This window comes from Vespa crabro, chromosome 1 (assembly GCF_910589235.1).
Source record: "Vespa crabro chromosome 1, iyVesCrab1.2, whole genome shotgun sequence".
NCBI lineage: Eukaryota > Metazoa > Arthropoda > Insecta > Hymenoptera > Vespidae > Vespa > Vespa crabro.
This window is the reverse complement of record NC_060955.1, coordinates 11,210,436-11,227,905: the sequence shown is the minus strand read 5'-3', so window position 1 is coordinate 11,227,905 and position 17,470 is coordinate 11,210,436.

Sequence of the window (17,470 nt, the reverse complement as noted above, 5' to 3'; positions counted from 1 at the left end):
TCCGAATAGATTGGAAACATTTCTGAAGCTGTGATACGAGTAATTTCAATGTGTTCACGATTTTATCTCAGCATTTAACAAAATTCGCATTTGTCGATCTCATTTTTCGACAATTTTCATGTTAAAACTTCTATTTACACACAGTCAGGAAGATATATTCTTGTTGTAATCTTTATTCTGCGTCGACAGAATATAAACTAATTGAATTTGAATGAGATTTCATTATTTCGTATTTCGATGGTACGCCATTATGAACGAAAAAACGTATATACGATAAGAAACAAGGTCAAAACGTCGATTCCAATATCAAATAGATGTTTGATCTTCAGAAATACAATGTCCGAATCGATTGGAAACAATTCTCAAGCTGTGGTACGAGTTAGTTCAATGCTTTCACGATTAAATCTCAACAATTAACGAAATTCGCATGTGTCGATCTCATTTTTCTACAATATTCATGTTGAATCTCGTATTTACACATAGTGACAAACTTATGATCTTGTTCCATTGTATATTCTGCGTCGATAGAATATAATAGCATTGATATTGATTGAGATTTCAAATTTCGTATTTCGATGATAATTCTTTATGAGCTAATAATCGTATATAAAATATGAAACAAGGTTATAACGTCGATTCCAAGATAAAATGGATGTTTGATCTTCAGAAATACAATGTCCGAATAGATTGGAAACATTTCTCAAGCTGTGGTACGAATAAGTTCAATGATTTCACGATTACATCTCTGCAATTAAAGAAATTCGCATGTGTCGATCTCAATTTTCGACAATATTCATGTTAAAACTCGTATTTACACATAGTGACAAACTTATGTTCTTGTTCCATTGTATATTCTGCGTCGATAGAATATAAAAGCATTGATATTGATTGAGATTTGAAATTTCGTATTTCGATGATACTTCTTTATGAGCTAATAATCATATATAACATATGAAACAAGGTTATAACGTCGATTCCAAGATAAAATGGATGTATGATCTTCAGAAATACAATGTCCGAATCGGTTGGAAACATTTCTCAAGCTGTGGTACGAGTAAGTTCAATGTTTTCATGATTGAAGCTCTGCAATTAACGAAATTCGCATGTGTCGATCTCATTTTTCTACAATATTCATGTTGAAACTCTTATTTACACATAGTGACAAACTTATGTTCTTGTTCCTTTGTATATTCTGCGTCGATAGAATATAAAAGCATTGATATTGATTGAGATTTCAAATTTCGTATTTCGATGATACTTCTTTATGAGCTAATAATCGTATATAAAATATGAAACAAGGTTATAACGTCGATTCCAAGATAAAATAAATGTTCGATCTTCAGAAATACAATGTCCGAATAGATTGGAAACATTTCTGAAGCTGTGGTACGAGTAATTTCAATGTGTTCACGAATTTATCTCAGCATTTAACAAAATTCGCATTTGTCGATCTCATTTTTCGAAAATTTTCATGTTAAAACTTCTATTTACACACAGTCAGGAAGATATATTCTTGTTCTAATCTTTATTCTGCGTCGACAGTATATAAACTAATTGAATTTGAATGAGATTTCATTATTTCGTATTTCGATGGTACGCCATTATGAACGAAAAAACGTATATACGATAAGAAACAAGGTTAAAACGTCGATTCCAAGATAAAATAGATGTTTGATCTTCAGAAATACATTGTCCGAATCGATTGGAAACAATTCTCAAGCTGTGGTACGTGTTAGTTCAATGCTTTCACGATTAAATCTCTGCAATTAACGAAATTCGCATGTGTCGATCTCATTTTTCTACAATATTCATGTTGAAACTCGTATTTACACATAGTGACAAACTTATGTTCTTGTTCCATTGTGTATTCTGCGTCGACAGAATATAAAAGCATTGATATTGATTGAGATTTCAAATTTCGTATTTCGATGATACTTCTTTATGAGCTAATAATCGTATATAACATATGAAACAAGGTTATAACGTCGATTCCAAGATAAAATAAATGTTTGATCTTCAGAAATACAATGTCCGAATAGATTGGAAACATTTCTGAAGCTGTGGTACGAGTAATTTCAATGTGTTCACGATTTTATCTCAGCGTTTAACAAAATTCGCATTTGTCGATCTCATTTTTCGACAATTTTCATGTTAAAACTTCTATTTACACACAGTCAGGAAGATATATTCTTGTTGTAATCTTTATTCTGCGTCGACAGAATATAAACTAATTGAATTTGAATGAGATTTCATTATTTCGTATTTCGATGGTACGCCATTATGAACGAAAAAACGTATATACGATAAGAAACAAGGTCAAAACGTCGATTCCAATATCAAATAGATGTTTGATCTTCAGAAATACAATGTCCGAATCGATTGGAAACAATTCTCAAGCTGTGGTACGAATAAGTTCAATGCTTTCACGATTAAATCTCAGCAATTAACGAAATTCGCATGTGTCGATCTCATTTTTCTACAATATTCATGTTGAATCTCGTATTTACACATAGTGACAAACTTATGATCTTGTTCCATTGTATATTCTGCGTCGATAGAATATAATAGCATTGATATTGATTGAGATTTCAAATTTCGTATTTCGATGATAATTCTTTATGAGCTAATAATCGTATATAAAATATGAAACAAGGTTATAACGTCGATTCCAAGATAAAATGGATGTTTGATCTTCAGAAATACAATGTCCGAATAGATTGGAAACATTTCTCAAGCTGTGGTACGAATAAGTTCAATGATTTCACGATTACATCTCTGCAATTAAAGAAATTCGCATGTGTCGATCTCAATTTTCGACAATATTCATGTTAAAACTCGTATTTACACATAGTGACAAACTTATGTTCTTGTTCCATTGTATATTCTGCGTCGATAGAATATAAAAGCATTGATATTGATTGAGATTTGAAATTTCGTATTTCGATGATACTTCTTTATGAGCTAATAATCATATATAACATATGAAACAAGGTTATAACGTCGATTCCAAGATAAAATGGATGTATGATCTTCAGAAATACAATGTCCGAATCGGTTGGAAACATTTCTCAAGCTGTGGTACGAGTAAGTTCAATGTTTTCATGATTGAAGCTCTGCAATTAACGAAATTCGCATGTGTCGATCTCATTTTTCTACAATATTCATGTTGAAACTCGTATTTACACATAGTGACAAACTTATGTTCTTGTTCCTTTGTATATTCTGCGTCGATAGAATATAAAAGCATTGATATTGATTGAGATTTCAAATTTCGTATTTCGATGATACTTCTTTATGAGCTAATAATCGTATATAAAATATGAAACAAGGTTATAACGTCGATTCCAAGATAAAATAAATGTTCGATCTTCAGAAATACAATGTCCGAATCGATTGGAAACATTTCTGAAGCTGTGGTACGAGTAATTTCAATGTGTTCACGAATTTATCTCAGCATTTAACAAAATTCGCATTTGTCGATCTCATTTTTCGAAAATTTTCATGTTAAAACTTCTATTTACACACAGTCAGGAAGATATATTCTTGTTCTAATCTTTATTCTGCGTCGACAGTATATAAACTAATTGAATTTGAATGAGATTTCATTATTTCGTATTTCGATGGTACGCCATTATGAACGAAAAAACGTATATACGATAAGAAACAAGGTTAAAACGTCGATTCCAAGATAAAATAGATGTTTGATCTTCAGAAATACATTGTCCGAATCGATTGGAAACAATTCTCAAGCTGTGGTACGTGCTAGTTCAATGCTTTCACGATTAAATCTCTGCAATTAACGAAATTCGCATGTGTCGATCTCATTTTTCTACAATATTCATGTTGAAACTCGTATTTACACATAGTGACAAACTTATGTTCTTGTTCCATTGTGTATTCTGCGTCGACAGAATATAAAAGCATTGATATTGATTGAGATTTCAAATTTCGTATTTCGATGATACTTCTTTATGAGCTAATAATCGTATATAACATATGAAACAAGGTTATAACGTCGATTCCAAGATAAAATAAATGTTTGATCTTCAGAAATACAATGTCCGAATAGATTGGAAACATTTCTGAAGCTGTGGTACGAGTAATTTCAATGTGTTCACGATTTTATCTCAGCATTTAACAAAATTCGCATTTGTCGATCTCATTTTTCGACAATTTTCATGTTAAAACTTCTATTTACACACAGTCAGGAAGATATATTCTTGTTGTAATCTTTATTCTGCGTCGACAGAATATAAACTAATTGAATTTGAATGAGATTTCATTATTTCGTATTTCGATGGTACGCCATTATGAACGAAAAAACGTATATACGATAAGAAACAAGGTCAAAACGTCGATTCCAATATCAAATAGATGTTTGATCTTCAGAAATACAATGTCCGAATCGATTGGAAACAATTCTCAAGCTGTGGTACGAATAAGTTCAATGCTTTCACGATTAAATCTCAGCAATTAACGAAATTCGCATGTGTCGATCTCATTTTTCTACAATATTCATGTTGAATCTCGTATTTACACATAGTGACAAACTTATGATCTTGTTCCATTGTATATTCTGCGTCGATAGAATATAATAGCATTGATATTGATTGAGATTTCAAATTTCGTATTTCGATGATAATTCTTTATGAGCTAATAATCGTATATAAAATATGAAACAAGGTTATAACGTTGATTCCAAGATAAAATGGATGTTTGATCTTCAGAAATACAATGTCCGAATAGATTGGAAACATTTCTCAAGCTGTGGTACGAATAAGTTCAATGATTTCACGATTACATCTCTGCAATTAAAGAAATTCGCATGTGTCGATCTCAATTTTCGACAATATTCATGTTAAAACTCGTATTTACACATAGTGACAAACTTATGTTCTTGTTCCATTGTATATTCTGCGTCGATAGAATATAAAAGCATTGATATTGATTGAGATTTGAAATTTCGTATTTCGATGATACTTCTTTATGAGCTAATAATCATATATAACATATCAAACAAGGTTATAACGTCGATTCCAAGATAAAATGGATGTATGATCTTCAGAAATACAATGTCCGAATCGGTTGGAAACATTTCTCAAGCTGTGGTACGAGTAAGTTCAATGTTTTCATGATTGAAGCTCTGCAATTAACGAAATTCGCATGTGTCGATCTCATTTTTCTACAATATTCATGTTGAAACTCGTATTTACACATAGTGACAAACTTATGTTCTTGTTCCTTTGTATATTCTGCGTCGATAGAATATAAAAGCATTGATATTGATTGAGATTTCAAATTTCGTATTTCGATGATACTTCTTTATGAGCTAATAATCGTATATAAAATATGAAACAAGGTTATAACGTCGATTCCAAGATAAAATAAATGTTCGATCTTCAGAAATACAATGTCCGAATAGATTGGAAACATTTCTGAAGCTGTGGTACGAGTAATTTCAATGTGTTCACGAATTTATCTCAGCATTTAACAAAATTCGCATTTGTCGATCTCATTTTTCGAAAATTTTCATGTTAAAACTTCTATTTACACACAGTCAGGAAGATATATTCTTGTTCTAATCTTTATTCTGCGTCGACAGTATATAAACTAATTGAATTTGAATGAGATTTCATTATTTCGAATTTCGATGGTACGCCATTATGAACGAAAAAACGTATATACGATAAGAAACAAGGTTAAAACGTCGATTCCAAGATAAAATAGATGTTTGATCTTCAGAAATACATTGTCCGAATCGATTGGAAACAATTCTCAAGCTGTGGTACGTGTTAGTTCAATGCTTTCACGATTAAATCTCTGCAATTAACGAAATTCGCATGTGTCGATCTCATTTTTCTACAATATTCATGTTGAAACTCGTATTTACACATAGTGACAAACTTATGTTCTTGTTCCATTGTGTATTCTGCGTCGACAGAATATAAAAGCATTGATATTGATTGAGATTTCAAATTTCGTATTTCGATGATACTTCTTTATGAGCTAATAATCGTATATAAAATATGAAACAAGGTTATAACGTCGATTCCAAGATAAAATAAATGTTTGATCTTCAGAAATACAATGTCCGAATAGATTGGAAACATTTCTGAAGCTGTGGTACGAGTAATTTCAATGTGTTCACGATTTTATCTCAGCATTTAACAAAATTCGCATTTGTCGATCTCATTTTTCGACAATTTTCATGTTAAAACTTCTATTTACACACAGTCAGGAAGATATATTCTTGTTGTAATCTTTATTCTGCGTCGACAGAATATAAACTAATTGAATTTGAATGAGATTTCATTATTTCGTATTTCGATGGTACGCCATTATGAACGAAAAAACGTATATACGATAAGAAACAAGGTCAAAACGTCGATTCCAATATCAAATAGATGTTTGATCTTCAGAAATACAATGTCCGAATCGATTGGAAACAATTCTCAAGCTGTGGTACGAGTTAGTTCAATGCTTTCACGATTAAATCTCTGCAATTAAAGAAATTCGCATGTGTCGATCTCAATTTTCGACAATATTCATGTTAAAACTCGTATTTACACATAGTGAAAAACTTATGTTCTTGTTCCATTGTATATTCTGCGTCGATAGAATATAAAAGCATTGATATTGATTGAGATTTCAAATTTCGTATTTCGATGATACTTCTTTATGAGCTAATAATCGTATATAAAATATGAAACAAGGTTATAACGTCGATTCCAAGATAAAATAAATGTTCGATCTTCAGAAATACAATGTCCGAATAGATTGGAAACATTTCTGAAGCTGTGGTACGAGTAATTTCAATGTGTTCACGAATTTATCTCAGCATTTAACAAAATTCGCATTTGTCGATCTCATTTTTCGAAAATTTTCATGTTAAAACTTCTATTTACACACAGTCAGGAAGATATATTCTTGTTCTAATCTTTATTCTGCGTCGACAGTATATAAACTAATTGAATTTGAATGAGATTTCATTATTTCGTATTTCGATGGTACGCCATTATGAACGAAAAAACGTATATACGATAAGAAACAAGGTTAAAACGTCGATTTCAAGATAAAATAGATGTTTGATCTTCAGAAATACATTGTCCGAATCGATTGGAAACAATTCTCAAGCTGTGGTACGTGTTAGTTCAATGCTTTCACGATTAAATCTCTGCAATTAACGAAATTCGCATGTGTCGATCTCATTTTTCTACAATATTCATGTTGAAACTCGAATTTACACATAGTGACAAACTTATGTTCTTGTTCCATTGTGTATTCTGCGTCGACAGAATATAAAAGCATTGATATTGATTGAGATTTCAAATTTCGTATTTCGATGATACTTCTTTATGAGCTAATAATCGTTTATAAAATATGAAACAAGGTTATAACGTCGATTCCAAGATAAAATAAATGTTCGATCTTCAGAAATACAATGTCCGAATAGATTGGAAACATTTCTGAAGCTGTGGTACGAGTAATTTCAATGTGTTCACGAATTTATCTCAGCATTTAACAAAATTCGCATTTGTCGATCTCATTTTTCGACAATTTTCATGTTAAAACTTCTATTTACACACAGTCAGGAAGATATATTCTTGTTGTAATCTTTATTCTGCGTCGACAGAATATAAACTAATTGAATTTGAATGAGATTTCATTATTTCGTATTTCGATGGTACGCCATTATGAACGAAAAAACGTATATACGATAAGAAACAAGGTCAAAACGTCGATTCCAATATCAAATAGATGTTTGATCTTCAGAAATACAATGTCCGAATCGATTGGAAACAATTCTCAAGCTGTGGTACGAGTTAGTTCAATGCTTTCACGATTAAATCTCAGCAATTAACGAAATTCGCATGTGTCGATCTCATTTTTCTACAATATTCATGTTGAATCTCGTATTTACACATAGTGACAAACTTATGATCTTGTTCCATTGTATATTCTGCGTCGATAGAATATAATAGCATTGATATTGATTGAGATTTCAAATTTCGTATTTCGATGATAATTCTTTATGAGCTAATAATCGTATATAAAATATGAAACAAGGTTATAACGTCGATTCCAAGATAAATTGGATGTTTGATCTTCAGAAATACAATGTCCGAATAGATTGGAAACATTTCTCAAGCTGTGGTAAGAATAAGTTCAATGATTTCACGATTACATCTCTGCAATTAAAGAAATTCGCATGTGTCGATCTCAATTTTCGACAATATTCATGTTAAAACTCGTATTTACACATAGTGACAAACTTATGTTCTTGTTCCATTGTATATTCTGCGTCGATAGAATATAAAAGCATTGATATTGATTGAGATTTGAAATTTCGTATTTCGATGATACTTCTTTATGAGCTAATAATCATATATAACATATGAAACAAGGTTATAACGTCGATTCCAAGATAAAATGGATGTATGATCTTCAGAAATACAATGTCCGAATCGGTTGGAAACATTTCTCAAGCTGTGGTACGAGTAAGTTCAATGTTTTCATGATTGAAGCTCTGCAATTAACGAAATTCGCATGTGTCGATCTCATTTTTCTACAATATTCATGTTGAAACTCGTATTTACACATAGTGACAAACTTATGTTCTTGTTCCTTTGTATATTCTGCGTCGATAGAATATAAAAGCATTGATATTGATTGAGATTTCAAATTTCGTATTTCGATGATACTTCTTTATGAGCTAATAATCGTATATAAAATATGAAACAAGGTTATAACGTCGATTCCAAGATAAAATAAATGTTCGATCTTCAGAAATACAATGTCCGAATAGATTGGAAACATTTCTGAAGCTGTGGTACGAGTAATTTCAATGTGTTCACGAATTTATCTCAGCATTTAACAAAATTCGCATTTGTCGATCTCATTTTTCGAAAATTTTCATGTTAAAACTTCTATTTACACACAGTCAGGAAGATATATTCTTGTTCTAATCTTTATTCTGCGTCGACAGTATATAAACTAATTGAATTTGAATGAGATTTCATTATTTCGTATTTCGATGGTACGCCATTATGAACGAAAAAACGTATATACGATAATAAACAAGGTTAAAACGTCGATTCCAAGATAAAATAGATGTTTGATCTTCAGAAATACATTGTCCGAATCGATTGGAAACAATTCTCAAGCTGTGGTACGTGTTAGTTCAATGCTTTCACGATTAAATCTCTGCAATTAACGAAATTCGCATGTGTCGATCTCATTTTTCTACAATATTCATGTTGAAACTCGTATTTACACATAGTGACAAACTTATGTTCTTGTTCCATTGTGTATTCTGCGTCGACAGAATATAAAAGCATTGATATTGATTGAGATTTCAAATTTCGTATTTCGATGATACTTCTTTATGAGCTAATAATCGTATATAACATATGAAACAAGGTTATAACGTCGATTCCAAGATAAAATAAATGTTTGATCTTCAGAAATACAATGTCCGAATAGATTGGAAACATTTCTGAAGCTGTGGTACGAGTAATTTCAATGTGTTCACGAATTTATCTCAGCATTTAACAAAATTCGCATTTGTCGATCTCATTTTTCGACAATTTTCATGTTAAAACTTCTATTTACACACAGTCAGGAAGATATATTCTTGTTGTAATCTTTATTCTGCGTCGACAGAATATAAACTAATTGAATTTGAATGAGATTTCATTATTTCGTATTTCGATGGTACGCCATTATGAACGAAAAAACGTATATACGATAAGAAACAAGGTCAAAACGTCGATTCCAATATCAAATAGATGTTTGATCTTCAGAAATACAATGTCCGAATCGATTGGAAACAATTCTCAAGCTGTGGTACGAGTTAGTTCAATGCTTTCACGATTAAATCTCAGCAATTAACGAAATTCGCATGTGTCGATCTCATTTTTCTACAATATTCATGTTGAATCTCGTATTTACACATAGTGACAAACTTATGATCTTGTTCCATTGTATATTCTGCGTCGATAGAATATAATAGCATTGATATTGATTGAGATTTCAAATTTCGTATTTCGATGATAATTCTTTATGAGCTAATAATCGTATATAAAATATGAAACAAGGTTATAACGTCGATTCCAAGATAAAATGGATGTTTGATCTTCAGAAATACAATGTCCGAATAGATTGGAAACATTTCTCAAGCTGTGGTAAGAATAAGTTCAATGATTTCACGATTACATCTCTGCAATTAAAGAAATTCGCATGTGTCGATCTCAATTTTCGACAATATTCATGTTAAAACTCGTATTTACACATAGTGACAAACTTATGTTCTTGTTCCATTGTATATTCTGCGTCGATAGAATATAAAAGCATTGATATTGATTGAGATTTGAAATTTCGTATTTCGATGATACTTCTTTATGAGCTAATAATCATATATAACATATGAAACAAGGTTATAACGTCGATTCCAAGATAAAATGGATGTATGATCTTCAGAAATACAATGTCCGAATCGGTTGGAAACATTTCTCAAGCTGTGGTACGAGTAAGTTCAATGTTTTCATGATTGAAGCTCTGCAATTAACGAAATTCGCATGTGTCGATCTCATTTTTCTACAATATTCATGTTGAAACTCGTATTTACACATAGTGACAAACTTATGTTCTTGTTCCTTTGTATATTCTGCGTCGATAGAATATAAAAGCATTGATATTGATTGAGATTTCAAATTTCGTATTTCGATGATACTTCTTTATGAGCTAATAATCGTATATAAAATATGAAACAAGGTTATAACGTCGATTCCAAGATAAAATAAATGTTCGATCTTCAGAAATACAATGTCCGAATAGATTGGAAACATTTCTGAAGCTGTGGTACGAGTAATTTCAATGTGTTCACGAATTTATCTCAGCATTTAACAAAATTTGCATTTGTCGATCTCATTTTTCGAAAATTTTCATGTTAAAACTTCTATTTACACACAGTCAGGAAGATATATTCTTGTTCTAATCTTTATTCTGCGTCGACAGTATATAAACTAATTGAATTTGAATGAGATTTCATTATTTCGTATTTCGATGGTACGCCATTATGAACGAAAAAACGTATATACGATAATAAACAAGGTTAAAACGTCGATTCCAAGATAAAATAGATGTTTGATCTTCAGAAATACAATGTCCGAATCGATTGGAAACAATTCTCAAGCTGTGGTACGAGTTAGTTCAATGCTTTCACGATTAAATCTCTGCAATTAACGAAATTCGCATGTGTCGATCTCATTTTTCTACAATATTCATGTTGAAACTCGTATTTACACATAGTGACAAACTTATGTTCTTGTTCCATTGTGTATTCTGCGTCGACAGAATATAAAAGCATTGATATTGATTGAGATTTCAAATTTCGTATTTCGATGATACTTCTTTATGAGCTAATAATCGTATATAACATATGAAACAAGGTTATAACGTCGATTCCAAGATAAAATAAATGTTTGATCTTCAGAAATACAATGTCCGAATAGATTGGAAACATTTCTGAAGCTGTGGTACGAGTAATTTCAATGTGTTCACGATTTTATCTCAGCATTTAACAAAATTCGCATTTGTCGATCTCATTTTTCGACAATTTTCATGTTAAAACTTCTATTTACACACAGTCAGGAAGATATATTCTTGTTGTAATCTTTATTCTGCGTCGACAGAATATAAACTAATTGAATTTGAATGAGATTTCATTATTTCGTATTTCGATGGTACGCCATTATGAACGAAAAAACGTATATACGATAAGAAACAAGGTCAAAACGTCGATTCCAATATCAAATAAATGTTTGATCTTCAGAAATACAATGTCCGAATCGGTTGGAAACATTTCTCAAGCTGTGGTACGAGTAAGTTCAATGTTTTCATGATTGAAGCTCTGCAATTAACGAAATTCGCATGTGTCGATCTCATTTTTCTACAATATTCATGTTGAAACTCGTATTTACACATAGTGACAAACTTATGTTCTTGTTCCTTTGTATATTCTGCGTCGATAGAATATAAAAGCATTGATATTGATTGAGATTTCAAATTTCGTATTTCGATGATACTTCTTTATGAGCTAATAATCGTATATAAAATATGAAACAAGGTTATAACGTCGATTCCAAGATAAAATAAATGTTCGATCTTCAGAAATACAATGTCCGAATAGATTGGAAACATTTCTGAAGCTGTGGTACGAGTAATTTCAATGTGTTCACGAATTTATCTCAGCATTTAACAAAATTCGCATTTGTCGATCTCATTTTTCGAAAATTTTCATGTTAAAACTTCTATTTACACACAGTCAGGAAGATATATTCTTGTTCTAATCTTTATTCTGCGTCGACAGTATATAAACTAATTGAATTTGAATGAGATTTCATTATTTCGTATTTCGATGGTACGCCATTATGAACGAAAAAACGTATATACGATAAGAAACAAGGTTAAAACGTCGATTCCAAGATAAAATAGATGTTTGATCTTCAGAAATACATTGTCCGAATCGATTGGAAACAATTCTCAAGCTGTGGTACGTGTTAGTTCAATGCTTTCACGATTAAATCTCTGCAATTAACGAAATTCGCATGTTTCGATCTCATTTTTCTACAATATTCATGTTGAAACTCGTATTTACACATAGTGACAAACTTATGTTCTTGTTCCATTGTGTATTCTGCGTCGACAGAATATAAAAGCATTGATATTGATTGAGATTTCAAATTTCGTATTTCGATGATACTTCTTTATGAGCTAATAATCGTATATAACATATGAAACAAGGTTATAACGTCGATTCCAAGATAAAATAAATGTTTGATCTTCAGAAATACAATGTCCGAATAGATTGGAAACATTTCTGAAGCTGTGGTACGAGTAATTTCAATGTGTTCACGATTTTATCTCAGCATTTAACAAAATTCGCATTTGTCGATCTCATTTTTCGACAATTTTCATGTTAAAACTTCTATTTACACACAGTCAGGAAGATATATTCTTGTTGTAATCTTTATTCTGCGTCGACAGAATATAAACTAATTGAATTTGAATGAGATTTCATTATTTCGTATTTCGATGGTACGCCATTATGAACGAAAAAACGTATATACGATAAGAAACAAGGTCAAAACGTCGATTCCAATATCAAATAGATGTTTGATCTTCAGAAATACAATGTCCGAATCGATTGGAAACAATTCTCAAGCTGTGGTACGAGTTAGTTCAATGCTTTCACGATTAAATCTCAGCAATTAACGAAATTCGCATGTGTCGATCTCATTTTTCTACAATATTCATGTTGAATCTCGTATTTACACATAGTGACAAACTTATGATCTTGTTCCATTGTATATTCTGCGTCGATAGAATATAATAGCATTGATATTGATTGAGATTTCAAATTTCGTATTTCGATGATAATTGTTTATGAGCTAATAATCGTATATAAAATATGAAACAAGGTTATAACGTCGATTCCAAGATAAAATGGATGTTTGATCTTCAGAAATACAATGTCCGAATAGATTGGAAACATTTCTCAAGCTGTGGTACGAATAAGTTCAATGATTTCACGATTACATCTCTGCAATTAAAGAAATTCGCATGTGTCGATCTCAATTTTCGACAATATTCATGTTAAAACTCGTATTTACACATAGTGACAAACTTATGTTCTTGTTCCAGTGTATATTCTGCGTCGATAGAATATAAAAGCATTGATATTGATTGAGATTTGAAATTTCGTATTTCGATGATACTTCTTTATGAGCTAATAATCGTATATAACATATGAAACAAGGTTATAACGTCGATTCCAAGATAAAATAAATGTTTGATCTTCAGAAATACAATGTCCGAATAGATTGGAAACATTTCTGAAGCTGTGGTACGAGTAATTTCAATGTGTTCACGATTTTATCTCAGCATTTAACAAAATTCGCATTTGTCGATCTCATTTTTCGACAATTTTCATGTGAAAACTTCTATTTACACACAGTCAGGAAGATATATTCTTGTTGTAATCTTTATTATGCGTCGACAGAATATAAACTAATTGAATTTGAATGAGATTTCATTATTTCGTATTTCGATGGTACGCCATTATGAACGAAAAAACGTATATACGTTAAGACACAAGGTTAAAACGTCGATTCCAAGATAAAATAGATGTTTGATCTTCAGAAATACAATGTCCGAATCGATTGGAAACAATTCTCAAGCTGTGTTACGAGTTAGTTCAATGTTTTCTAGATTAAATCTCAGCAATTAACGAAATTCGCATGTGTCGATCTCATTTTTCTACAATATTCATGTTGAAACTCGTATTTACACATATTGACAAACTTATGATCTTGTTCCTTTGTATATTCTGCGTCGATAGAATATAAAAGCATTGATATAGATTGAGATTTCAAATTTCGTATTTCGATGATACTTCTTTATGAGCTAATAATCGTATATAAAATATGAAACAAGGTTATAACGTCGATTCCAAGATAAAATGGATGTTTGATCTTCAGAAATACAATGTCCGAATAGATTGGAAACATTTCTCAAGCTGTGGTACGAGTAAGTTCAATGATTTCACGATTACATCTCTGCAATTAAAGAAATTCGCATGTGTCGATCTCAATTTTCGACAATAATCATGTTAAAACTCGTATTTACACATAGTGACAAACTTATGTTCTTGTTCCATTGTATATTCTGCGTCGATAGAATATAGAAGCATTGATATTGATTGAGATTTGAAATTTCGTATTTCGATGATACTTTTTTATGAGCTAATAATCGTATATAAAATATGAAACAAGGTTATAACGTCGATTCCAAGAAAAAATAAATGTTTGATCTTCAGAAATACAATGTCCGAATTGATTGGAAACATTTCTGAAGCTGTGGTACGAGTAATTTCAATGTGTTCACGATTTTATCTCAGCATTTAACAAAATTCGCATTTATCGATCTCATTTTTCGACAATTTTCATGTTAAAACTTCTATTTACACACAGTCAGGAAGATATATTCTTGTTGTAATCTTTATTATGCGTCGACAGAATATAAACTAATTGAATTTGAATGAGATTTCATTATTTCGTATTTCGATGGTACGCCATTATGAACGAAAAAACGTATATACGTTAAGACACAAGGTTAAAACGTCGATTCCAAGATAAAATAGATGTTTGATCTTCAGAAATACAATGTCCGAATCGATTGGAAACAATTCTCAAGCTGTGGTACGAGTTAGTTCAATGTTTTCTAGATTAAATCTCAGCAATTAACGAAATTCGCATGTGTCGATCTCATTTTTCTACAATATTCATGTTGAAACTCGTATTTACACATATTGACAAACTTATGATCTTGTTCCTTTGTATATTCTGCGTCGATAGAATATAAAAGCATTGATATAGATTGAGATTTCAAATTTCGTATTTCGATGATACTTCTTTATGAGCTAATAATCGTATATAAAATATGAAACAAGGTTATAACGTCGATTCCAAGATAAAATGGATGTTTGATCTTCAGAAATACAATGTCCGAATAGATTGGAAACATTTCTCAAGCTGTGGTACGAGTAAGTTCAATGATTTCACGATTACATCTCTGCAATTAAAGAAATTCGCATGTGTCGATCTCAATTTTCGACAATAATCATGTTAAAACTCGTATTTACACATAGTGACAAACTTATGTTCTTGTTCCATTGTATATTCTGCGTCGATAGAATATAGAAGCATTGATATTGATTGAGATTTGAAATTTCGTATTTCGATGATACTTCTTTATGAGCTAATAATCGTATATAAAATATGAAACAAGGTTATAACGTCGATTCCAAGAAAAAATAAATGTTTGATCTTCAGAAATACAATGTCCGAATTGATTGGAAACATTTCTGAAGCTGTGGTACGAGTAATTTCAATGTGTTCACGATTTTATCTCAGCATTTAACAAAATTCGCATTTGTCGATCTCATTTTTCGACAATTTTCATGTTAAAACTTCTATTTACACACAGTCAGGAAGATATATTCTTGTTGTAATCTTTATTATGCGTCGACAGAATATAAACTAATTGAATTTGAATGAGATTTCATTATTTCGTATTTCGATGGTACGCCATTATGAACGAAAAAACGTATATACGTTAAGACACAAGGTTAAAACGTCGATTCCAAGATAAAATAGATGTTTGATCTTCAGAAATACAATGTCCGAATCGATTGGAAACAATTCTCAAGCTGTGGTACGAGTTAGTTCAATGTTTTCACGATTAAATCTCAGCAATTAACGAAATTCGCATGTGTCGATCTCATTTTTCTACAATATTCATGTTGAAACTCGTATTTACACATATTGACAAACATATGATCTTGTTCCATTGTATATTCTGCGTCGATAGAATATAATAGCATTGATATTGATTGAGATTTCAAATTTCGTATTTCGATGATACTTCTTTATGAGCTAATAATCGTATATAAAATATGAAACACGGTTATAACGTCGATTCCAAGATAAAATGGATGTTTGATCTTCAGAAATACAATGTCCGAATAGATTGGAAACATTTCTCAAGCTGTGGTACGAGTAAGTTCAATGATTTCACGATTACATCTCTGCAATTAACGAAATTCGCATGTGTCGATCTCATTTTTCTACAATATTCATGTTGAAACTCGTATTTACACATAGTGACAAACTTATGTTCTTGTTCCATTGTGTATTCTGCGTCGACAGAATATAATAGCATTGATATTGATTGAGATTTCAAATTTCGTATTTCGATGATACTTCTTTATGAGCTAATAATCGTATATAACATATGAAACAAGGTTATAACGTCGATTCCAAGATAAAATAAATGTTTGATCTTCAGAAATACAATGTCCGAATAGATTGGAAACATTTCTGAAGCTGTGGTACGAGTAATTTCAATGTGTTCACGATTTTATCTCAGCATTTAACAAAATTCGCATTTGTCGATCTCATTTTTCGACAATTTTCATGTGAAAACTTCTATTTACACACAGTCAGGAAGATATATTCTTGTTGTAATCTTTATTATACGTCGACAGAATATAAACTAATTGAATTTGAATGAGATTTCATTATTTCGTATTTCGATGGTACGCCATTATGAACGAAAAAACGTATATACGTTAAGACACAAGGTTAAAACGTCGATTCCAAGATAAAATAGATGTTTGATCTTCAGAAATACAATGTCCGAATCGATTGGAAACAATTCTCAAGCTGTGGTACGAGTTAGTTCAATGTTTTCTAGATTAAATCTCAGCAATTAACGAAATTCGCATGTGTCGATCTCATTTTTCTACAATATTCATGTTGAAACTCGTATTTACACATATTGACAAACTTATGATCTTGTTCCTTTGTATATTCTGCGTCGATAGAATATAAAAGCATTGATATAGATT